Genomic DNA, 25,475 nt, shown 5'->3' on the forward strand with positions numbered 1-25,475 from the left:
CATATCACCCACTGGCAAATCCGATCACCAGATCAGAGTGTGGGATGAGCTGGGTTTGGTCGCGACAAAACCAGTACACATTATGGAATGCCAGGGCGTGGTTGTCTGTACTGGATATGAATGCAGCACCCAACCAGCACACATGAGATCCAGGAAGGAAGGGAGGGGCAGAACTGGTGGGGGGATTAAGGGGCTGGTTCCCTCGCTGGACAGCTACTCCCACCGGAGAGCGTGGGCTGGGATAGAGACAGACTAGACTATGCAAGGCTACAACACCTGTGCGCTGCATGTGGAATAGATCAGGGAAAAGCCAGGCTGGGCTGATTATTCCTGCTGGTGCAAGCATAAATTAGAGTGGGTGAGGGATGTTTGGGCATAGCTGCAGAAGCTGGCACTGGGGACTAATTCTGTCAAGTCAAATCACAGAACCACCTAAAGAGTGCATAAACCGGGACAGAGAGACCTGGGAGGGAAAAAGTGGGTTCCCCCTTCTTGGGTCACTAGTCCCGTGGGAGGGCATGAAAACTAGGATGGCGGCTGGGATGGCTAGATAGAGAGGCACTCAACAACACCCGTGAGGGCTGGATGGTTGAGTTGGTTAGATAGAACTAAGCTTTAATACCCATTGACAAGTGCCAGAGCCAAATGGGATGGGGGACAGACTGGTCTTCTGCTACACATTCTGGCAAACCAGTGGCGGGCCGCGTGAGGGTTATCGTGGGTCGCCCCAACTAGGCTGCAGCTCCCACTGGTTAGTGTGAGGGCCGAGTATGTGCTGGGCAGAACTAGACTGGACTGCAACACCCATTGGTTCCAGTGCAACTCGGGACTGAAAACAGAACCAACCCAGCAATTGCAACCACCAGCTGATCGGGGTGATGGACTGTGCCGGGCCCTGTGCTTGCTAGAACATGCAAGAAACTAGTCTGGGAATACCTCAAAGTTTCTTTGGAGATCTCCCCAATCGAACTGCTGGACTCAGAACCCTAGCCAAGAAAAGACAGAGGGCAGAACAAGTCAATCAATCACCTCAGCTATATGTTGGAAGCGAAATACTGGACAAATGAAGACCCTATGATGGACTGTGTCAATCAGTTGACGACCTCATCGAGCGAAACTGGCAGCGATTCACAACTGGAGAACTATTAACACCGCTCCAGCACATATCTCAGAGCATGCCCCACATCCGGGACTCGGGGTGGGCGGGAAACCGGGTGGGGCTTCTCCCTCAATATCCTCCTTTACCTCAGATACAAGATGGAAACAATATGGACATAATAGTATTGCCCACTTCCCTATCCCCCTGAACCTTTTTTTTTTCTTTCTTTTTCTTTCTTTAACTGTAATTAACTATGAAAAGATTGTCAACAACAACACAATAAAATAGATTATAAAAAAAAAAATAAAGCAAGAACACAGAACTTCGAGTGTTTTCACCAAAAACAAATACATGTGTGAGAAAGCATGTAGGTTTACTCCGAATTGTATAAACGCATCAAGATATTACATAGCATCCCATAAATAGAAATTATTTTTTTCTGTCCCTAAAAAATTAAAAATTAAAAAGTAAGGTAAGTTTCTGCAAGTGAAAACAAATTTTGAAATCCTTACATAGCTTTTCATGATACACATTTCCAAAAACATAAAATAAAGTAGCCTTGCCTCATTCTCTTCTACTTTGATTCCCTCAGGTTTGAAATGCCCTGAGCTTTACTTTTTTGTTTGTCACCTGCATCTAGCATGGAAACCGATAAGGGTAGCGGCTTGGTATTATCCCTAGTGTGTCCCGGCACTGTAACCCAATGCTCAGCTTTTATAGAAAGAATGCACAAGATCTGCTGAACACCTCTAATGAGCAGTTTTAAGCAGCTGTGAGGGACATTAGGGCTCATTTGTGAGTCATTTCCCTTGGATCTGCATTTTGAAGGTTAAATTTTTACTAACGTTATGTCATATAAAAGTGAGTGTAACATTAATATACTCAGAGTTTGACATTTATCTTATTCCCAAGAGGAGAACTGAGTAAGAAGAAAATGAAAGTATTTCTCATCTTGATCAAAGAAAGTGGATGGGGAAGAAGGGGCTGTTAACATTGGGTTAGCTGGGTGGAGTGGTGCCTCTTACTCATTTCCCCCAGCCAAAGCCTGAGACTTCTAATCTCTTAAATTGGGGAGAGAGGAAAAACACTGGTTAGCCATGCGGAAAGATTGGTGACACAGATAAAAGCTTCACATGCCGAAGACTAGACACATTTACATATGTTTAATTTTATGTGTTTAGTTATTTGATAGCTCAATTTGACAGAGAGAGAACTCCCACCTTCTGATTCACTCCCAAGTTCCCACAACAGCCAAGGTTAGGCCTGGTGGAAGTCAGGAACCTATAACTCAAGCTAGGTCTCCCATATGGTTGGCAAGGGTCCAAGAACTTTGGTGGAAGCTGGATTAAAAGAGTAACAGGAACACAGCTAACACAGATGTAGCTTTCTAAGAAGTGTCTTTCTGCTAGATCAAATGCTCACACATAGAAAGCCATGTGGTTCACTAAGCTTTTAAAACAAAGCTATTTCTGATTTCATGGAGAACTTTAGATGCCTTTGTGTTAAGATTAGAAACAGGACAAGGAGCCCCAACACCATGACTACTCTTTAGCGTGGTGCTGGAAATCTGTGCCAGCTCAAGAAGACATCAAGAAACAGAACTATGACATACAGATGATACAATTACCCTCATAGAATGTATTATAATCCCTGAACCTTCCTGTTTACTTAGTATTCACAAATAATCTCTGTTTTACAAACAAGGAAAATGAGGTCCCGAGGGCCTGCATTTATTTCAGATTTTCAGCGGTGGCCTCAGAGGCTGAGTTAAGTTCAAGTGACAAGGTGGAAGAATACGAACATTTGGAGCAAGAGTACAAAGGGGAGAACTAGGAAGGCCCCCTCCATCCACCCCTGCATCTTTTCATGCACCCACTCACTCAATAGCCATTGACTGGCATGGGTTCCAGTGGAAGTCGGGGCTGGAAGCAGAATCAACCCAGCAATTGCAACCACCAGCTGATCGGGGTGATGGACTGTGCCGGGCCCTGTACTTGCTAGTACATAAAAGAATCTGGACTGGGAACACCTCAGACAAAGTTTCTTTTGAGATCTCCCCAATCGAAATGGCAGACTTGGAACCCTAACCAAGAAAAGACAGAAGACAGAATAAGTCAATCAACCACCTCATCTATATGCTATATGCTATATGTTGGCTATATGTTGGCAGCAAACAGAGACTGGGCAAACAGAGACTCTATGATAGACTATGTCAATCAGTGGATTCTTCAATGATCTCATCATGCTTGGAGTGGTGAAATTGGCAGCGATTCATAACTGGTGAACTATCACAACCACTTGAGCAAGAATCTCAGAGCACGCCCCACATCCGGGACCTGGAGTGGGTGGGAAACTGGGTGGGGCCTCTCCCTTAAAACCCCCTTTACCTCAGATACATGAAGAAAACAATCAATATGGAAATAATAGTCTTACCCACTTCCCTATAGCCCTTGAACCTTTTTGCCCTAATTAACTATGTAAAGATTATCAAAAATACTATAAAAAATAATAAATTTTAAAAAAAGAAAATGGAAAAAGATAACCATTGACTGGGTCAGAGGATGCTTGCTCTCTTCCACACAGCGCTCTGTGCTGGCAACACCACAATGAAAGACACTGATAGCAATCTGTCTACATGAGCAGATAGTGCTGTTACTGAGCTGGCACGGGGGCTGGGGGTGATTGACAGTGTCAGAGATGCCTTCCTAAGGATGATTCCAAGTTGAAGGGTAGGGATAGGTTGTCTTTTGGTTTTTTGGTTTTTTGCTTGTTTTTTATTTAAAGGCATATTTTACAGACAGACATAGAGAATTTCCAACTACTAATGCATTCCCCAAATGTCTGCAACAGCACAAGTTGAGCCAAAGCTAGGCCAGTCTAAAGCCAGCAGCCTGGAGCTTCTCCCAGGTCTCCCATGTAGGTGCAGAGGCCCAAAGAGTTGAATCATCCTCCACTGCTTTCCCAGGCAGTGGAGGAAAATGGAACAGCTAAGACTCAAATCAGCATCACACAGGAAGCTGGCACTGCAGGCAGAAGCTTAACCCATTCCACTACAGTGTCAGCCCCTAGAGATGAATTTTCTAGGCATCCCAGGCAAAGCCCAAACCCTGAGATCCTGGGGTGGGTGTTGTAGCATAGCAAATAAAACCACCACTTATTACATTCTACATTGGAGGGCCTGGGATGGGAATTGAGATATTCTGCCTCAGACTCAAGTATCTGCTTATACTCCTGGGAGGCAGCAGAGGATGGCTGATTCAGTGCTTGGATTTCTGTCCCTTGGATGGAATTCCTGGCCCCTGGATTTGGTCTGGCCCTGCCCTAGCTGTTGTGAAAATTTGGGAAATTGGGGGCCAGCACTGTGTCATAGTAGCTAAGTTTCCACCCATGGCACTGGCATCCCAAATGGGTGCCCCTTTAAGTTTCAGCTGCTTTACTTGTGATCCAGCTCGCTGCTGATGGTCTGAAACAGGATAGTATCCTGAAACAGGATAGTATAAGTCCCTGGGCCCCTGCACCTATATGGAAAACTTGGCAGAAACTCCTGGTTCTTGGCTTTGGATTAGCTCAGCTCTAGCCATGATAGCCAATTGAAGAGTGAGCCAGCAGATAGAAGATCTCTTTCTGTTTCTCTCCTTCTTTTTGTAACTCAGCCTTTCATCTAAAAATAAAATAAATCTTGAAAAAAAAAGAAAATTTAGGAAATGAATTAATTAGCTGATGGGAGATCTTTCTCTCCTGCCTCCACCCTCTTTCTCTCTGCCACTCTTATCTTTCAAGCAAACAAATACATCTTTTTTAAAAAGATAGACTGGAAAAGAAAACAGAAGTATCTCGGCCGGAACACAGACGAAAACGAAATGACTCAGGCCCTGCAGATTGCATGAGGCAGTAAAGTTGAATCACTTTTTTTCTTACACTGTGTCTGCTCTCACTTATGCCGTTGTTCACTTCCATTTGTGTGATAATTATCCTGCATGTTACCAAATCATAGCTTTTTAAAATGGTATCACTAAAACTGCATCTTATTCTGAACAAAATCCCCTTAGAATCCTAGTTGATGTGACTAGTCCCTTCCATTCACACATCATTTTTTCTCCAGGGTATTTTGGCTTTATCACCTGATTTATCATCGCCAATTAAGTAAGGGGGTTTGATTTCCTTGAAAGGAAAGATAAACCCACTTACTCAATATGATATTTATGGGATGACCAAACAGGCAATAATAACGATTTTTAAAAGATCTAATACCAGAGTTAGCAAGTGTTCTGTAATAGTGTGTGCCAATGCTTTCTCTACATGCTTTTGTATATGAATGATTCAGTCACTTCATCCCTTCAACAACCCTAGGAGGCAGGTCTGTGCCTGGAAGCCCTTCATCTTAGTAGCCTAATGATAACCTGTAGTAATAAATGACCTGATACAGTCACATTGCCTTAGAAAAGTGTGCTTTTACTGACATGTAAGCTAGATTACGGATCAGTAAACGTGTTCTGAGAAAGTTTCAAGCTGTGCTTGTAAAGAGGCAAGAGAGTTGGCCAAGTTCAGAAGAAGGGAGGGAGGTGTTTCTGGATCAAAGGTAACTTCATCTAAAGACCTTGAGGTTAGAACTAAATGGGCACCCAGAGGGACTGCAGGGCATGCTGGAAAGCCCCAATGAGGTCAGAATAAGGGGGCAGGGGTGAGGACGGGGGTTGCTGGGTTAGATTTTAACATTTCAGTACTAGAAGAAATCACAGTAGATGAATCAACGAGGCTGAGTTCCAGAGAATGCTGAATTTAAATATCACATCCATTTTTTTTTAAGATTTATTATTATTGGAAAGCCGGATATACAGAGAGGAGGAGAGACAGAGAGGAAGATCTTCCATCCGATGTTTCACTCCCCAAGTGAGCCGCAACTGGCCAGTGCGCGGCTATCCGATGCCGGGAACCAGGAACCTCTTCCAGGTCTCCCACGCGGGTGCAGGGTCCCAAAGCTTTGGGCCGTCCTCGATTGCTTTCCCAGGCTACAAGCAGGGAGCTGGATGGGAAGTGGAGCTGCCGGGATTAGAACTGGCACCCATATGGGATCCTGGCGCGTTCAAGGCGAGGACTTTAGCCGCTAGGCCACTCCGCCGGGCCCTATCACATCCATTTTCAAGGCAGCATGATATCTTTGATTTTTTTCAAACTAAAATCAGAATAATTTTTCGGATGTGTGGATTTATTTAGTAAGTCTTAGAGGTGTATTTTCTGTTAATTACACAGAATTAGATGCTTAACACTTCACCTTTGCTGAAAGGAATAAAATTGCATTAACCATAACATCACCCCATGTTGTTAGTGAATATCTCATATTCAATGTACAAAGTAAAAAAAAAGACTTACACAATCCAAAGAAAAATATGTGTGTGTGTGTGTGTTTAAAGCTACATTCATTTATTCAAAAGGTGGAGTAACAAAGAAAGTTATGGTAAAGAGAGCTCTTCCTTCCCCTTGCTCACTCCTCAATACCACAAAAGTCAGGACTTGGCCAGGCCAAAGCTGGAAACCAGAAACATGATCCAGGTTTTCTACATAGGTTCCCAAGTACTTGGACCATTATCTACTACCTTCCCAGGTGCATTAGTAGAAGGCTGGATGGAGGTGGAGCAGCCAGGACTTGTCCCAGCATTGTAATACAGGATGGCAGTATCGCCAATAGCAGCTTAAATTGCTGCATCTCAACCACCCACTTCCAGCACATTTTATTGGTCACCTACAATACATTAGATCTATGAATGCAACAGACATTACAGTGAAGGTAAAAGGCTCTTGAGCTTTTAGTATTCAGATTCCAGTAATCTCTGAAAAATATGTTTTCCAAATTATAGATCAAGTGAACATTTTTGTCCAAACATTTGATTTGCAGGGTAAGTAATTTTCCAAGTTCGTGTGTCTTGATTTAATGCAGTATGGGGAGCTCATCTACTGTCCCATCTTTATAGTCTATTGCTCTTGCTGGTAATACCTAGTCCTTCATATTTGATGAACCACACATCCAAGAGCAGGTTGATAAGAAGCACAGGAGCACTTATGCCATCACCTGCTGCTTCCCAGAGTGTGATTAGCCAGAAGCTGGGTTGGAGAGCCAGGATTGGAGCCAGACACTGCGGTAACAGATGCAGACATCCCAAGAGGGTCCTAACCGTCTTGCCAAGTACTTGCTTTGGCTCCTGAGCTTACTGTTTAGGAAGTGAGACTCAGCTCTTAATTCCACAGCTTTCCATTTGCCTTTTTACTTACTGTCAATTTGTGGTTCTTCTGCTAACCATATTTCCCATCCCTGGGAATGCCTATCGTTCTGATCGACTGCTATGAAACACTCATGTTCTATTCTGTCATGTTTTCCCTAGTCCACGAGGCATCCTGTGCCATTTGTCAGTTCTGTCTCCCCACTGCTCTCACAGCTCTTTGGCACAGGCGTTGTGCCTGGTGGTGATTCCCCATCTCTCCCCTGCTGAGTTCTCGCAGTCTGATGCACGAAGAGCAGGTCACAAGTCCCTGGAGACTTGTAGCCCTCCCCTTTCTCTTCCTCAAAAACCAGAGTGAGTACCAGAAAGGAACCGGCTTTCCCTGGGAAAAAACCTTGCCCAGGTGGACAGCAAACCAGGGTAGACTGAGTTCATGCTTGCTAATCTGTAGCTACAACCCAGCTTGTTTGGCATCTGGGCTCTGTGTTGCTCCTGCCCACAGCCTCATCAAAGGCTTCCGGGCCCTGGTCCCCAGAGCAGACTTTACCTGACCTGGTAATTAGCACTCCAGCTGCCTTCAGCTCATATTTTTCAGCGAAAAATTCTGACCCATGACTTCCACATCATTAATTCTCTCATTTCCCAAACTCGGTTGCCTTCTGCTAGTTCAGGCTCCAATAGATGCACTTCTGTCACTGTTGACTGCTTCCAGAGGTGCTTCCTTTACTATCCAAGCTGCTTTAATCATTAATACTTGTCTACTGAAATTACACAGAAAAGATTAGAAAATGTTTGCCTCTGTGGTGGATATTGTGGCTCAAAGGATTACGTTGATTCCTACTAATGCCATCATAGGAGGTACCAGGTACCCGTGATTCATGTGAAAGACCTGTATAGTGTGCCAGACTGCACTTCAGCCTGGTCCAGCCCTGGACGCCGTGTGAGGAGTGACCCAGGGGATAGAAGATCTCTCTCTCCCTCTGTATGTGTGTGTGTATGCACATGCACCTTTTAAATAAATAAACATAATTTTTTGAAGGAAAGAACGAGAGTAAAAGGAAGAAAGAAAATAAGGAATGAAGGAAAGAAGGAGGAGGGAGAGGAAACAGAGAAAGGAAGAAAGAGAAGGAAGAAAAGATTTACCTCTCCCAGGTTCATGTGATGGGAACTCCTGTCTCAGGGTGGTTGTCACATGTCCTTGGCTTGTACCAGTACATTCTCCATACACATTTTTCCTCCCTGTGAAATTCTATTCATGATCATTTACTTTGGCTGTTGATAGGAAGAAACCAGTTTTACAGCTTTTAAAGGTCAACTAAAAAAGGAACAGGCTAACCTGTGTGCTCCTTAAAATAAATGGAAAAGTTTTGGAGAGTTACTGTATCTTATATCAACACTTTGGTGGAGCGGGGGATGGGATACAGGAACAGGTTGGGGAGGAGGGGTGTGTTAACCACGTTAAGGATGTTGTCCTTAGTTGCACTTGTGACACTGAAGTTTCTTTTCAGTAAAGAGGCTAGAAAATCAGAACAAGATTATCTTGAGATGTCCAGAGATGAAATTTCTGAGAAACAGTTTTACAGTCACAGAATCTAGGGAACTAACTATGCAAAGAGCTTGGTCAACTGCAAAGAATGTGATTTTGAAGGACCCATTGACAAACTGAGCAATCAAGTGGAAAAGGAGAAAAGGTAGGAGTTGTAGGGCCAGAGTCCTTTGTCAAGCTGGAGTTGATCCACAGCACTCACCTCGTAGCCTCTCTATGTGCAGATGGCTTCCATCAACCCTAGTTCCTCATCCTGCAGTAGAGTTCTTATTTAATCTAAAAACTCTGCATGTCCTAGACTAATATTCAACTGAAAAGGCAGAGAGCAGAATGGAATAGGTGAGCCGTTCTAACCTTGTAACAGCAGAGCATCACAGAGCTGATGGACTCTCTCCAAGGTGGCAGATGAAGAAACCTATTGTTACCAAAAGAGAGTACACCATATCCTCAGGCATGACATTAACAGACTCAGACACATGACCATTTATTAACTCCATCTCCAGTTTAGAACCAAGTTTGTTCTAAATGGTGTTTAGAGAGAAGGCCAAGAATGAGATATTTGTTTTCAATTTACCATACTCTGTTAAAACATAGGTGTCTTGGGCCCGGCGGCGTGGCCTAGCGGCTAAAGTCCTCGCCTTGAAAGCCCCGGGATCCCATATGGGTGCCAGTTCTAATCCCGGCAGCTCTACTTCCCATCCAGCTCCCTGCTTGTGGCCTGGGAAAGCAGTTGAGGATGGCCCAATGCATTGGGACCCTGCACCCGCGTGGGAGACCCGGAAGAGGTTCCAGGTTCCCGGCTTCGGATAGGCGCGCATCGGCCCGTTGCGGCTCACTTGGGGAGTGAAACATCGGATGGAAGATCTTCCTCTCTGTCTCTCCTCCTCTGTGTATATCTGGCTGTAATAGAAATGAATAAAATCTTTAAAAAAAAAAAAAAAAAACATAGGTGTCTTGTCAGAATATTCATTATGGACTTGGTTGGTGAAGCCACAGGCTGCAGAGGGCTACTTGTGGCAACATTGTTTGATGACGTGGTCAGGCTTATCTCTACAAGATACACACAGTTTATTTCTAGGGAAGAAGGCTTATCAAACGAATGGATCTGACATTAGGTAGCACCATGTGGAAACTACAACCTTCTAGGGTGTGGTATGGGGTGTGTATCATCCTCATTCTCACTTTACAACCTTCTTCATAAGATAAAGCATGCAAGTTATGAAATAATCCAAGACAGCATATGATAAGCGCTCAGTTGCCAAGAACGGAAACTTTCCTCTATGTGGGAAGGAGAGGTCACTGCTGAGCTGGTGGTCAAGGTAGGATTCCTGGAGGACAAAACCAGGACAAAACCAGGAATCAGGAACTCCATCTGGGTCTCCCATCAGGGTAGCAGAGACTGAAGTACTTGGGCCATTTTCTGCCACCTTCCTAGATGTGTTAGAAGGAGGCTGGGTCAGAAACTAAGGTGCTCCAATATAGGATTCGGGCTTCTGAATCATTGGTTTAATCTGCATCACAGTGCATGTCCCAGGTGCTTACTCTTTCCAAGACCCCTTACATATTTTACCTCATCTGGTCAATTGTGTTTTGAGATGATTTTGTTGTTGATGACTTTTAAGAATAAGTAGTTAAGAACTGGGTCAAGGGGCTGGTACTGTGGCATAGTAAGTTAAGCCTCTGTCTGAGACAATGACATCCCAGTGGGTGCTGGTTCAAGTCCTGACTCTTCCACTTTTGATCCCACTCCCTACTAATGCACCTGGGAATGCAGAGGAAGATGGCTCAAGAGCTTGGGTCCCTGCGCCCATGTGAGAGAGCTGGAAGAAACTCCTGGATCCTGGCTTCAGTCTGGCTCAAGCCCTGGTTGTTGTGTAGAGAGTGAAGCAGCAGAGGGAAAAGTCTCTCTCTCTTTCTCTCTCGCTGTATCTTTCAAATAAATGTAAATATTATAATATATAGTATTATTTATATATAAATAATATATAAAAAGAAAGAAAAGAAATAGAAGCAGAACCAGAATCAAAGTTAGGAATTAAATCCAAGCACTTAAGATACGAGATGAGGGCCTGGCACAATAGCCTAGGGTTAAATCCTCACCTTGCACCAGCTGGGATCCTATTGGATGCTGGTTTGTGTCCCAGCTGCTCCACTTCTCACCCTGCTGCCTGCTAGTGCCTGGGAAAGCAGTTGAGGATAGTCCAAAACCTTGGGACCGTGTACCTGTGTGGGAGACCCAGAAGAAATTCCTGGCTCCTGGCTTTGGATTGGCTTGGTTCTGCCCATTGTGGCCACTTGGGAGTGACCCAGTCAACAGAAAATCTGTCTCTGCTTTCCTTCTCTCTGTAAATCTCCTTTCAAATACATAAATGAATAAATAAATCTTTTAAAATTTAAAAAGGAAACAAAACCAGACAAATCTGAAGCAAATTCCTAAGTGTAAATTGTAATGAGTCTTATTTGATCCTTCAAGCACTGGTTTTCGGGTTGGCATAGTAGCCTAGTGGCTAAAGTCCTTGCCTTGCAAGCACCAGGATCCCATATAGGTCCTGGTTCTAATTCCGCAGTCTTGCTTCCCATTCAGATCCCTGCTTGTGCCCTGGAGAAGCAGCTGAGGATGGCCCAAAACCTTGGGACCCAGCACTCACGTGGGAGACCCAGAAGAAACTCCTGGCTCCTGGCTTCGGATCGGTGCAGCACAAGCCATTGCAGTCACTTGGGGAGTGAATCATCAAACAGAAGATCTTCCTCTCTCCGTATATCTCACTTTCTAATAAAAATTTATAAATAAAAAAGCATTGGTTTTCAACTTCAGCGCCTACTCATTCCATGAACAGGAATTGAATTAAATTTCTTTCTAAATTTAATTCAAGCAGTGGCATTTTTCCAACAAAATTCAGATAGGACCTGACATAGTGGTGTATCAAGCTAATCCTCTGCCTGTAGGGCTGGCGTTCCCTATGGACCACCAATTCCTGTCCAGGCTACTCCATTTCTGATCCAGCTCCCCACCAACTGCCTGGGAAAACAGAGGATGATACCCAAGTTCTTGTGACCCTGCACACACATGGGAGACTAGAAGAAGCTCCTGGCTCCCTACCTTTAGGTTGGCCCAGTTCTGATTGTGGCAGACATTTGGAGAATGAACCAGCAGAAGTAAGATCTCTCTCTTCCTCTGTCTCTTTGTGTAATTCTGAATTTCAAGTAAAACAAATAAATCTTTAAGAAATTCAGTAATTGGGAACATTTTTTCAATTCTTTCAAAGGTCATTTTATTTTTGCTTAAACTAAACCTAATGTCAACACTAAATGATTTCCTCAATGAACATTTCACAGAGGAGTCATTTTTAATTAAACAAAATATTATTTATTTATTTGAAAGGGTGAGTTACAGCAAGAGAGACACAGAGAGAGAGAGAGAGAGAGAGAGCAAGAGAGAGAGAGAGAGCAAGAGCAAGAGCGCTCTTTTATCTACCAAAGATTTATTTATTTCAAAGCCAGAGGTATGAAGAGAGAAGGAGAGAGAAAGATGTTTCATCCACTGGTTCATGCTTCAAATAGCCACAATTTCCAGATTTGTGTCAGTCTGAAGCCAGGAGCTTCTTCCAGGCATCCTCTGTGGGTGCAGAGGCCTTAGACCTTGGACCATCCTCCACTGCCTTCCCAGACCATAGCAGGGAGCTGGATTGGAAGTGGAGCAACCAAGACATGAACCAGTGTCCATTTGGGATGCTGTGGCTCAGGAGGAGGATTAGCCGGCTATGCCACAGCACTAGTCCCCCTTTCTGTTCTATCCTTCTCCTTTTCTTCTTTTTAGTCATTTATTTGTTTGAAAGTTAGGCTAACAGAGAGATAAAAAGAGAGAGATACAGAGCTCTTGCATATGCTAATTCACTCACCAGTGGTTACAATAGCCTCAGGTTAGGCGTAGTTGAAGCCAGGAGCCTAGAATACCATCTAGGTCCCCCACATCAGCATTCAAGTAACCTTCCACAGCTTTCCCGTGCACGTTAGTAAGGAGCTGGGTCTGTCGCAGTCTATGTCTAACGTGTTGTCCAGACACATTGGCCAAGAGAGGGTTGGGGCCGCCAGACTGGCAAACTCTTCAGTTGACCACAGATCTACACTGTTGTCTCTCAGGTCTCAATTTCCCCATCTTTGTATCAAGGCCTAGCCCCTAGGCCTGTGCATGGCCATAGCATCACTGTCCCTGAAGGACTGTGTGTACTGTGGACACAGTAGCCCCAGATGTCATGGAAAACCTCAGGGACAACAACCAGAATGCAACTGCGTCTAGTGGAGCTTACTCAGGAGAACCAATCATCCCACTTTGCTTGGTACATGAGGGAGTTGTAATGCTGTGATACTTTTAGTGCCCACACCGGTAAGGTGCCGGTGAGCCCCGATGAGTGTCCTCCTTACTGGTTAGAACTGGGATGTTTTCCTGCCAGAGAGTTGAAAGTGTCCTGAGCTACCTAGTGAACTGGAAAACTCTAAGGGAGGCAACAAAGGAACCTCTCAACTGGTTGTTTAAGAACAAATGGCCAGAATAAAGAAATATGCCCAGCGTGGAGCAGGTAGAGCAGTGGGCTTGCAGTTAGGAGGAGCAGTCTGCCTCATTTCCGGGGTTGCTGCGACCTCTGGGAAAATAAGGTTATGCTGGAAGAGTTATGATTATATCCGATAGCACAGCGGAGGGAGTCCTCCCTGATACCCTGTCCAGGAAGAAGAGAGTGCAGGAGCCTGGGAAAAAGAGTCCCACATGCCAGGAGAAAAGAAATGGCAGTCAGAGATGATGGAAGCGACAGTGGACAACAAAGGGAGCCGTCAGCAGAAGCTCTGCTTAGCTATGAGACCACAGCCTGACTGCTAGTGACCTTCGAGGAGCAGACCATCAAAACAGCAGGTCAAGTACTGAACATAATGGCTAAGATGCCCCCTGGGACATCCACATCTCATACTAGAGTGCTGGGGTTGAAGTCCTGGCTCAAATTCCAGCTCCCTGCTAATGTGCACCGTAGGAGAGTACAGGTGATTCAACTCAGGCATTTGTGTTTCCTCCCACCACGTGAGAGACCTGGATTGAGTTTCCTGGATTTGGTTCTTCGCATTGAGTTGGTCCATCCCTGGCGCATGAAGATACTTGGGTAGTCAAAGATGGACCATCTTTCTCTGTCTCTGTCTTTTCAACAAATACTAATCTCAAAATCCCAGTGGCTTCACTGACATTATATATATTTCTGGGAATCTCAGAAATACTTGAAGAATTGGACACTCAAAGAATGAAAATATGCTATTTAACAGTTACAGGCATGAAGGATCAAGATTTGGATCTATAAACATGAACCTGGTTTGTCATAACATAGAGTTGCCTAGTAAAGCCTGGCCATACTTATATAAATTATAATTATACTAAAACTACTCTTTAAAATTATTTATTTTATTTATGTATTTGAAAAATAGAATGATGGGAAGGGAGGGAAACACACACATACACACACATACACACACACACACTCTCTCTCTCTCTCTCATCTCCTTGTTCACATTTGTCTGCAACAGTCAGGGTTGGGACAGGCTGGAACCAGGATTCCAGAACTCCATCCAGTTCTCTCACAAGAGTTGCAGAGGCCCAAGCACTTGAGCCACCACTTACTGCCTTCCTAGGTGTGTTAACACAGAGCTAGATTGGAAACAGAGCAGCTGGGACTGGAACCAACACTCCAGTATGGGATATGGGCATCCCAAGAAATAGCTTAATGTGCTGTGCCACAGCACCAGCCCCTAAATTATTTTTTAACAAACCATGTATTTATTTTTATTGGAAAGTCAGATATACTGAGAGGAGGAGAGACAGAGAGGAAGATCTTCCATCTGCTGGTTCATTCCCAAGTGACCGTAATGGCTGGAGCTGAGCCAGTCCTAAGCCAGGAGTCAGGAGCTTCTTGGCCTCCCACGTGGATGTAGGGTCCCAAAGCCCTGGGTCATCCTTGATTGTTTTTCCAGGCCACAAGCAGGGAGCTGGATGGGAAGTAGGGCTGCTGGGACATGAACCAGCACCCATATGGGATCCCAGCACAAGCAGGGCAAGCACTTTAGCCACTAGGCTACCACACTGGGCCCGTAAACTATTTTTCAGAGTCAACTTTCTACTGAAGCACAAATACTTACAGGAAGAAAAAGCACACTAACCACAAGTGTGGAACTCAATGAATTTGCCCAAAGATAACACACCTGTGTGCCCCAAATCCAGAGTAAGAAAGACACTGGCACCATTCCAGAGGTCCACCTTGCACCCTGGCCTGATCACTGCCCACTCCCAGTGGTGACCACCAACCTGACTTACACCACCACACAGAATGTTGTCTGGTTTTGAACTTCACATACATGCTAACATAGAAAACTCTGTTACTCGCCTTTTCTCACTCTATGGTGTGTTTAAGAGAGTCATTCCCATTATTGAGTTTATGTTTCATTTTTTTGTTGTCATTGTTGTTCCACTATGAGCATATGACTACGTATTCAAGCACTCCACTTGTGTTGGGCATGTGGTCATTTGCAGTCTGGGGCCCTTTAGGAGTGGTGTTACCATGAACTGTCTGGCATGTCATTTTGGAAGCAGGTGACACTCTTCTGCCAGGTATGCGGGCTCTGTTATGGAAGTAACTTCCAGTCTTCCAGAGTGGGTATGCAATTTGTAGCCCACAGACCATGTCTGAGAGTTCTTATTGTTTTGTCCCCTCTTCAACACTGTCTTTCTTTACTTTTGATCATTCTGGTGCATGCAAAATATATATAAAAATTAAGTTTTCTTTTTAGAGCTGACAGTTTACCTGGCTTTCAATTCCTAACTCCCACCATCCCCCAGCATTGGCTCTGCATTGGAGCTATATATTTAGGACTCCGTTTGGCTACATTCAAGAATGGCTGGGAACAGACTTGGTGGTGAATACTGGGAGTCACTCTGACTGGGCTGCAGTTCCCATTGGTGTATTTGATGGTAGAGTATGTGGTTGGCAGGGCTGGGCTGGGCCATAGCATCCATTGAGATGGGGCTGGAGACAGAACTGACCTAGTAACTGCAACCACCAGTGTATTTGTAGGCTAATGTGGATGACAGACTGAGTCAGATCCCATATTGGTAAGCACACAGGAGTCATGTCTAGCGTCAGCTCAGATGAAGTTTATTTGAGAACCCTCCCAACTGAACTGCTGAACCCAGAACTCTAATCATGGCGAGAATTCCAGGGTTTGGGGTCTGACCGTGGAGTGCATGTGTCAGAACTGGACTTTCTCAGCTGCTGAAGATGGTGCAGTGGACAGCATACCCAGATGCACATGGAGGATTTGGCATTCCATTGAATCCTGCAGAGGTCATCTGGTACCATAGCAGAGGGAGGAGGGCAGAACAAATTGATCAACTACACCAGCAAAGCTTGATAGCAGATTTCTGGATGAATGGAGACTCTAAGGGGGACCATATCAGCCAATGGACCTTGGAAGGATTTCCTCATCCTTGGACCTGTGAGATCGACAGCATTTCAAAGCTATTGAAACCACTTAAACAGAACCTTCAGAACATGCTCCACACTGGGGACTATGGGATGACATCAGGGGGCTGTCCCCCATCTCCATGTAGTGATATGGTTAGGATGTTGGGTGCGAACTTCTCCCCTTCACTCTCCCCTTCTCTCTCCCCTTCCCTCAGATACAGGAAGAAGAAAAAGAAAATTGGAAATGATGGTCTTATCCCCTTCCCCTGTTACTCAATCTTCTCCACCTAATCAGTGGTCCACATGATCATGCATCCTTTCTCAACTATGTAAACATTATTTTTTAAAAAAAGTGTTTTCTGGGACATACACAGTGGAACACAAGGTGAAGCTCCCACTTGAGATGCCTGTGTCTTCCATCGGAGTTCTCATTCAAATCCTGTCTCCTATCTTTGCAGGTTGGTTTCTTACTAATGCATCCTGGGAACCAGTAAATAATGGCTCGAGTGTCTGGCTTGTGAGAGACCTGGATATTCTGGGCTACTGGCTTCAGCCTGGTCCAGCCCTGGGGGTTGTAGGCATTTGAGGAGTGAATGGTGAATGGAAGATCTCTTTTTTTCTCTTTCAAGTAAATGAAAATATGAGAAACTACGTTTCCTTGTTTTCAGAACCTCGTGACCTTTAACATTCTGAATAGAAGAGCAAATACAAAGCAAAAACATCACAGAAAGACAGTTTGAAAAGTGACCACTCCAAAGTACTGCAGCAAGGTATGCCAACAATCAGGATGCCTATGTCCCAGAAGGAAGTGCTGGCAATGAATCCTGCCCTTGCCTGGGCCTCGAATTCGCTTCCTGTTCACGCACATCCTGGGAGGCAGCAGGTACTTGAGTTCCTGTCACCAACATGGGAGACTAGAATGGGACTCCAGGCTCCTGGCATAGGCCAGGCTCAGCCCTAGCTGTTGGGAAGTGAACTAGCATCTAGAAAATGCCCCCTCTCCCCTTTGCTCTCATTCTGTGTGTTTCAAGCATTTAAAAATTTCTCTTCCTTCTGTGCTGGTTTTTTTTGTTTGTTTGTTTTTGTTTTTTTAAATTTTAACAACGAGACAAACAATGAGAGAGCTACTATCTAGTACTCATTCAACAACTGCCTGCAACTCTACCCAGTCACTCACAGGAGCCGGACTACTCAATCCTCATTGTCAATGCCTGCCAGGGTTCTGCATTCATAGGAAGCTGGCATTGAGAGCACAAGCCATATCAATCTGAGGCCCCACTGTGCAAGGTGCTGCATCCCAACCGCCAGGATGTTCCTTTCCTGGGCTAGTTCCTTATTACACTGTCTGTGGTAATTGATGCTTATTCTCTTTCCAATAGAGTGCACATCATCTCTTCAGATATCTGGCTCCAATAGCATAACATATGGGCCTTTCATTTACTCTACACAGCCCAGAGAACAGAAGATTATTGCTGGAGACTTTCAGCCAGTATTAGTGGGAGAATTATAAGGATTTTCTTGCAACTGATTTCAAAAGGGAAGGCTGCTTTTTCATAAGCCACTTCTCTGATGGAAACCGTGTTAATTTAAAAGAATCTGTTTTGCGCAAAGACAATAAAGCAAATCTGGGAGTGACATGGAGATGTCCTGAAATTTCTCTAGTGATCAACATAGCAAATGTACACGACTGATTTCCTCTATTTAGTGCTGCCATGGATCTAGGGATTTTTGAGTTCTGCAGAATAATTTTTGCCTTTGCATGAATCATTGGCTTAGCTGTCTCCAAAGTATCAAGTTTGAGTTAGACTCTACATTGGAGCACTAAAAAGGTGGAAAGAGAATATGGAAAGAACATGGGAAGAGAATTTTCTATTTTTTACCTGTTGATGTACCTTTCCCCCTCCGGAGCCTCCCCAGACAGCTGGTGCTAAGCCAGAGTAAAGCCAGGAGCATGGAACTCCATTCAGGTCTCCTACAGAGGGGACTCAAATACTTCAACCATCACCCGCTGTCTCCTAAGGAACACATTAGCAGGAAATCAAACTGGAAACGGAGCAACCTGGACTTGAACCATCCTGACGAGCAGCTAAAGCTATGACACCACAATGCCTGCCCCAGAGGGTCTTAGCAGCTCTTCATTTCACAGATTGCATACCACCCCTGTGCCCCAGCCAAACTGCAATCCTGTGAAAGGCAGTGACGATTTATTCATTGCAAAAATTCACTAAGTTTCTGCTTGATGGTGTGGGTAGTGATATGCTATTTCGTGCTGTCAGACCCTTGTATGACAGTCGCCTGTCTGAATCCTGCTTTCCTATTTTAGGAACACCTGTTGCCATTGGCACCCTCACAAGGCCAGCTATGTGTTTTGACTGGCATCTGTTACTTTTCTGAACAAGCATCTTGCCTAAAAGATCTTTTTCCAAACACTTGGACCTGACCCACCAATCCAGCTGCCCCTCTGTCAATATATCTGCTTTAAGATTCTAGAGACTTCCAGGTTGCCCATTTAGCTTTTCTGGACTGTATCACTTCACTTACAAATATTTTTATTCTAAAAATGTTTGCCAAGCCGCTACTTAGTATCAGAAATTGTGACTGGTACTATGGATATCAGCATGTTAGCATTCATGAGACTGTTAAGAAAAACATCAGCTTGTGAATAAATGGCTGTAAGAAAATGTTACAGATGCCTCAGCTGGAGCAGGTGATCATTTTTCCCACAAGATTAGGTGTACGCAGGTAAGATTTCAAAAGTAAATATAGATACATTAGCTAAAGATAGGGTATATTTGCTCCTAAAACAGCTTTTCACACTCCAATTTGACCAGGATGCATGCTGCTCAGAAATCTAACAGCGTTTGGGTAGAAAGAGGGCAAGACAGGAGCTACTTAAAGACCTAGTATCCAGAGAGTGGCGCGGTGGCCTAGTGGCTGAAGTCCTCACCTTGAATGTGCCGGAATGCCATGTGGGTGCTGGTTCTAATCCCGGCAGCTCCACTTCCCATCCAGCTCCCTGTTTGTAGCCTGGGAAAGCAGTCAAGGATGGCCCAAAACCTTGGGATTCTGCACCTGCTTGGGAGACCGGGAGGAAGTTCCAGGCTCCTGGCTTCGGATCGGCACAGCACTGGCCATTTCGGTCACTTGGGGAATGAATCATCTGACGGAAGATCTTCCTCTCTGTCTCTCTTCCTCCAATAACAATAAATAAAATTTTTTTTATAAAGACCTAGTATCCAAGGTAAGTATAGACTTCAGTAGAATTTTTGATCTGATTTATTATTTCTAAACTTTTGTCCTTTATTTTATTTGAAAAGAAGAGAGAAAAAAAAAGCCTGCCATGCATTAGTCCACTTCCCAACTGCCTACAACCATTTAGTTTGGGTTTCTCTTATGGATGAGTGGTGGGAAATCCAAACAGCAGAGCCTAGCAGGAAGCTGTAATGGGAAGTAGAATTGGGACTTGAAGCTAGAGTTAAATCCTCAAACAGCATCATAACCACTGTACCAAATACCCATCCCCTTAAGAACATTTTACTTTACAGCCTCTTTATGAATAATTTTTTTCATTTATTTGGAATGGAGAGACAGAGTGGAGCGAGAAAGAGGGAAGCAGAAAAACACGGACACAGAGAAATCAGCCTTTTGCTGGTTCGGTTCCTACATGCCTTAAACAGGTGGGGGCTAGGTGCAGACTAAAGCCAAAAGCCTGGCACTCAATAGTGGGTTCCCACACAGGTGGCAGGGACTCAAGTACTTGAGCCGTCACTTACTACCTTCCAGTCTGTGCATCAGCAGGAAACTGGACTTCAAAGTGGAGCTGGGACTGGCACTCCGGTACTCGGGCATGTGATGTCCAAACAGCATCTTTACTGCTGCACTGACTGCCTACCCCCCGCAGTCTTTTTAAGTAAATGTCTTAGTATATTCCATATGAAGATTATACACACACAACAACTGTCCCCTCTGACTCCAACTCTAAAATCTCATCCTATCTGCAAAATCTATGAAAGTGTGGCAGGTTAATTTATCAGCAAACTGGGTCTTCAAATAGGGTAAAAACCTCAGATACCTCACATGTCTGAAGAAAGATTACATGAGAAAAGGAATAACTATCGTTAAGGACATCAAACTTCTCAGGTTGTTACAGATTTTTTAAAATGCTTATTTATCATTTATTCTTGTCTATTGAAAAACCAGGGGCAGAGCCAGAGAGAGCATGAGAAAAACAGAGATCTTCCGTCTGTTGCTACATTCTCCAAATGTTCAGAATAGCCAGGGGTGAGACAGGCTGGAGCCAGGAGTCATGGAATGCATCCTGAGCTCCTATGCAGGTGGCAGGTGCTAAAGTGCTTGGACCATTATCTTGGACATCATCTGTTGCCCCACACGATGCATTAGCAGGAAGTAGAACAACAGCAGAGCAGGGCCTGGTGCGGTGGCCTAGTGGCTAAAGTCCTCGCCTTGCACGCACTGGAACCCCATATGGGCAACTGTTCATAAGCCAGCTGCCCCACTTCTCACTCAGCTCCCTGCTCGTGACCTGAGAAAGCAGTAGAGGTCAGCCCAAAGCCTTGGGACCCTGTACCCACGTGGAAGACCCAGAAGAAGCTCCTGGCTCCTGGCTTCAGATAAACTCAGCACTGGCCATTGCAATCACTTGGGTAGTGAACCAGAGAACTGAAGATCTTTCTCTCTGTCTCTCCTTCTCTCTGTAAATCTGATTTTTCCAACAAAAAAATCTTCAAAAACAAACAAAAAGCTAGCCAAAATTAAAAACAAAAGCAAACAAACAAAAAATAGCAAGGCAGCCAGGACTCCACTATGGCAGAGGTTGGAGGAGAGGCGCTGACTGCTGTGTGCCAAACCACCTCTAAGTCATCATTTCAACATAACTCCTGTGGGACTTTCATGTTTGAATTTATAAACTGATTCTTAGTTTCTACTGAAAAAATAGGTTAGCACTGTTCACTAACAGGGCTTTAAGAAAAAAAAAGACACTTACTTTACTCGAAAAGGTGGAGTTATACAGTGACGGAGAGAGAAGGCTTTCATCTGCTTGTTCCACTATTCAGATGACCACAATGGCTAAAGCTAAACTGGCCCAAAGCAAGGAGCCAGGAGCTTCCTCTGGTGTCATAGGTGGATGTACAGTTACAAGGCCTTGGGCCATCCTCTACTGCTTTCCCAGGCTGTTATGAGGGAGCTGAATTTGAAGTGGGGTAGCCAAGACTCAAACTGGCACACATATGGCATGTTGGCACCACAGACAGGGGTTTAGCTTGTTACACTGTAGTACCAGCCCCATGAGTTTTGTGAGATTTTTTTTTTTTTATGGAGCAAGAACAAAGAGAAAGCATTTGCCTTAAAGGACAATTTTTTATTCATAAAATTATAAAAATAATTGTGGTGTTAGCAAGAGGATAGGTAAGTCAATAATCTGAAAGATAACTCGGAAACAAATTTTATGACCCTGAAGAAGTTAAAATATCATGACATAAGCGTGACAAATTGATAGTGGAAAGTTGAATTACTGAATAAATTGTGGCTCATAAAAGCCTGTTGGTGTGCTAGGGGAATACATGAATAGCTTAATAGCTTCGATGGCTAAGATTTGAATATGGAGAAGCATTCTATACCATATTAGCAAAGATAAACAAAGCCTGAGGGAAATTAAAAAAAAAAAACCTAACATTTGAATAGGGGAGGACATTTTGAAGTGCCTTTAAGAATGTTTAAGTTATGATGTACTTTGACCTAGTCGTTTTATTAAGAAAATGTAAACTTCATCTTTATGACTCTGCTATAATTCTTAACTTGCTTATTGCTATACCCAATGGACAGTAGGGACTCAGTAAATAATTAGAAATTAAACAAAAAATAATCTATAAAACATAAAGGTGTGTGTTCAAGGATGTCACTGAGTTCCTCGTGCGTCAATACCAACAGCCATCCAATGCCTGGTGATTGAGAAGATCCTGGCGTGCAAGTTCTACCCTGTGAGGTGTGCGCTGCCTGCCCTGGGAATTCTGTCCGTTTGGGGGCTCTCACAGTTACTTCTCTAGCTCAGGGTTCCTGCCCTTTCTAAATCCTACTAGCATCTCACAGCAGTAAGTCAACCTGCATGAGGAATGAAGTTCCCTTCCTTAATTTTTCACCTCTTTAAAATGAAACAAAATAAATCAGCAAAATACCACCCAAGATACTAAAACATGCAACAACTTCTACATACTTAAGATGACACACTTTTTTTTTAAAGATTTATTTATTTTTATTGGAAAGGCAGATGTACAGAGAGGAGGAGTGGCAGAGAGGAAGATCATTCATCCTATAATTCACTCCCCGAGTGACCACAACGGTCGGTGCTGCGCCGATCTGAAGCCAGGAGCCAGGAACTTCTTTCTGGATCTTCCACACAAGTGGGTTCAGGGTCCCAAGGCTTTGAGCCGTCCTCGACTGCTTTCCCAGGCCACAGGCAGGGAGCTGAATGGGAAGTGGAGCTGCTGGGATTAGAACCGGTGCCCATATGGGATCCCAGCATTCAAGGCGAGGACCTTAACCGCTACGCTGTCGCACCAGGCCCGAGATGACACACTTTTATAATGACTCATTCAGAGATTCCCAACTCTTCTCCCACAAAGAGTTTCTCACCAACTACTTTTGCTCGTGGGCGGTGGTATCCTTCAGCAGCTGCCACCTGACCTTCTCTCGGGAATTTCCTTGCCTCTTATCGGCTCTGTGTTTTCAGGACCTGCTTTCCTGTTCACTTAAGGACAGTCAGAATGTCTCATTTGAGAATGCAAAGCAATGCTTTCTGTGCTCTTTTATAAATTATTTTGTGTATTTATTTGACTAACAGGATGAGGGCTAGACCCCATCCACTGGTTCATCCCCCAAATACCCCAAAACAAGCTGCGCACTTCAGCCATCACCCACTGCCCCTTAGAGTGCTCATTAGCAGGAGGTTAGAAATACAAGCAGAGCCAGGATTAAAGCTAGGAATTAAATCCAAGCACTTAGGACACGAGATGAGGGCCTGGCGCAATAGCCTAGGGCTAAATCCTTGCTTTGTATATGCTGGAATCCCAAATGGGTGCTGGTTCATGTCCTGGATGCTCCAGTTTCCATCCAGCTCCCTGTTTGTGGCCTGGGAAAGCAGTAGAGGACAGCCTAAAGTCTTGGGAACCTGCACCTGTGTGGGAGACCTGGAAGAAGCTCCTGGCTTCAGATCGACTAGGCTCCAGCCATTGTGACCACTTGGGGAGTGAACCAGTGGATGGAAGCTCTTTCTCTGTCTCTCCTTCTCTGAAAATCTGCCTTTCCAAAAAAAATAAATAAATCTTTATAAAGAGAAAAATATATATGAGATGAGGCCCACCCAAGCCATGTCTTCACCACCAAGCCAAAGCTCGCCCTTGTCTTTCTGTGTTTACAAGTTTAATAACTTATACTTATTTATTTGAAAGGCAGATGGACAAAGTAAAAAAGACGAGAAATAGCTTCAATCTACTAATTTAATCCCCAGATGTCTACAACAGCCACAGTTGGGCCCGGCTGAAATCAGGAGCCCTGAACCCCCCCCAGGTCTCCCTCATGTGTGGCAGAGACCTACAAACTTAGGCCAGCACCTGTTGACTCCCAGGGTACACTTCAGCAGAAGCTAAAATGGGAAGCAGAGCCAGCTTCCAAACCAGGTATTCTAATATGGGGTGTGAGCAACTTAACCATCAAGTACCTAGTTCTGAAGTTCATCTTTATAGAATAATGAAGAAAAGTAAGTGATAAGAAATCTATGCAGGGGCAGGTATAGGATTGTCCTAGATGTCAGTTAAGTGGCCCACCCCATCTTTCCATTCTAAAGCTTAATAACACACTCAACTACTCAAAGGACCATTGGTTTAAACTCAGTCATTAGTGATACAGAAACCAGACAACACATTCACCTTATTAAAAGGCAGAGTTACACACAGAAGAAGAGACAGAGAGAAAAGTCTTCCATCCACTGGTTCACTGCCCCAGTGGTTGCAACGGCCACAGCTGGACTGACCCAAAGCCAGGAGCCAGGAGATCCTTCCAAGTCTCCCATGTGAGTGCAAGGGCTTAAGGGCTTGAGCCATCCTCCACTGCTTTCTCAGGCCACCTGCAGGGAGTTGCGCTGGAGGGGAAGCATCTGGGACATGAATCACCACTGATATGGGATGTTGGCATAGCAGGTGGGAGCTTATCCTGCCATTCCATGGCACCAACCCCTCCCTTTCTTCCCTTTCTGTTTCACTCACCAAGAATCACAAGGGAAAGGGCAAGGTATAGAAGCTTGCTCTCCCTCTGCTATGAAATGACCTTTCTCTCCTTGAAAGACAAGGTATCTGCAAAGAACTTGCATTTTGAATGATTTTCTGAGCAAATCATGGTACAACAGCTTGCAGAATGCAATCAACTCAGGTGTTCTGAAATAGAAAGATGCCCATAATCCATTATGAGAAGAAACAAATTAATTTAAGAAGCAAGTTGCTCCAAATTATTTACAGTATGAAAGCAACTGACAATGTCTGACACATTCTTGTTAGTCCCAACCGGGGGGAGAGAGACCCCTAGTGGCTTGAGCCCAGGGTACAGACAAGGAATTCTCTAGAACACCGAAAGTGCCAAAACGAGTAAATCCTGTTCCAGATGAATTCACAACAAACCCTTAACAGTAGAGACCCCCAATAGCTGAATTGTGGAAGCACTGTACTCTTTCCAAATTATTAACCTCTCAGTTTGTTTTAGTGTGTTTATTACAAGTAGATAACATTTTTGAAAAGCTAAAAGCAATTGGAAGAACTTGCACATTATAAAAAATAAAGGTTGACTGTGTTCTTTTAATTTTTTAAGTTTATTTTCATTTTAATTTAAAGACAGAGAAAGAGAGAGATCCACAGCAGCCAGAGCTGGACCAGCCCAAGGCCAGGAGCCTGGAATTCACTTGGGTCTCCCGAATGGGTGGTAGAGACGCAAGCACCTGAGCCGAGATCCGCTGCTCTCCAGGTGCTTTGGCAGCGACTGGATCCGAAACAACCAGGGTGTGCATCGCGCAAGCGGCCGTGGTTGCCGATGATACCTCCCTATTTCACTCTGAGTGC

The sequence above is a fragment of the Ochotona princeps genome, chromosome 2 (assembly GCF_030435755.1).
Source record: "Ochotona princeps isolate mOchPri1 chromosome 2, mOchPri1.hap1, whole genome shotgun sequence".
NCBI lineage: Eukaryota > Metazoa > Chordata > Mammalia > Lagomorpha > Ochotonidae > Ochotona > Ochotona princeps.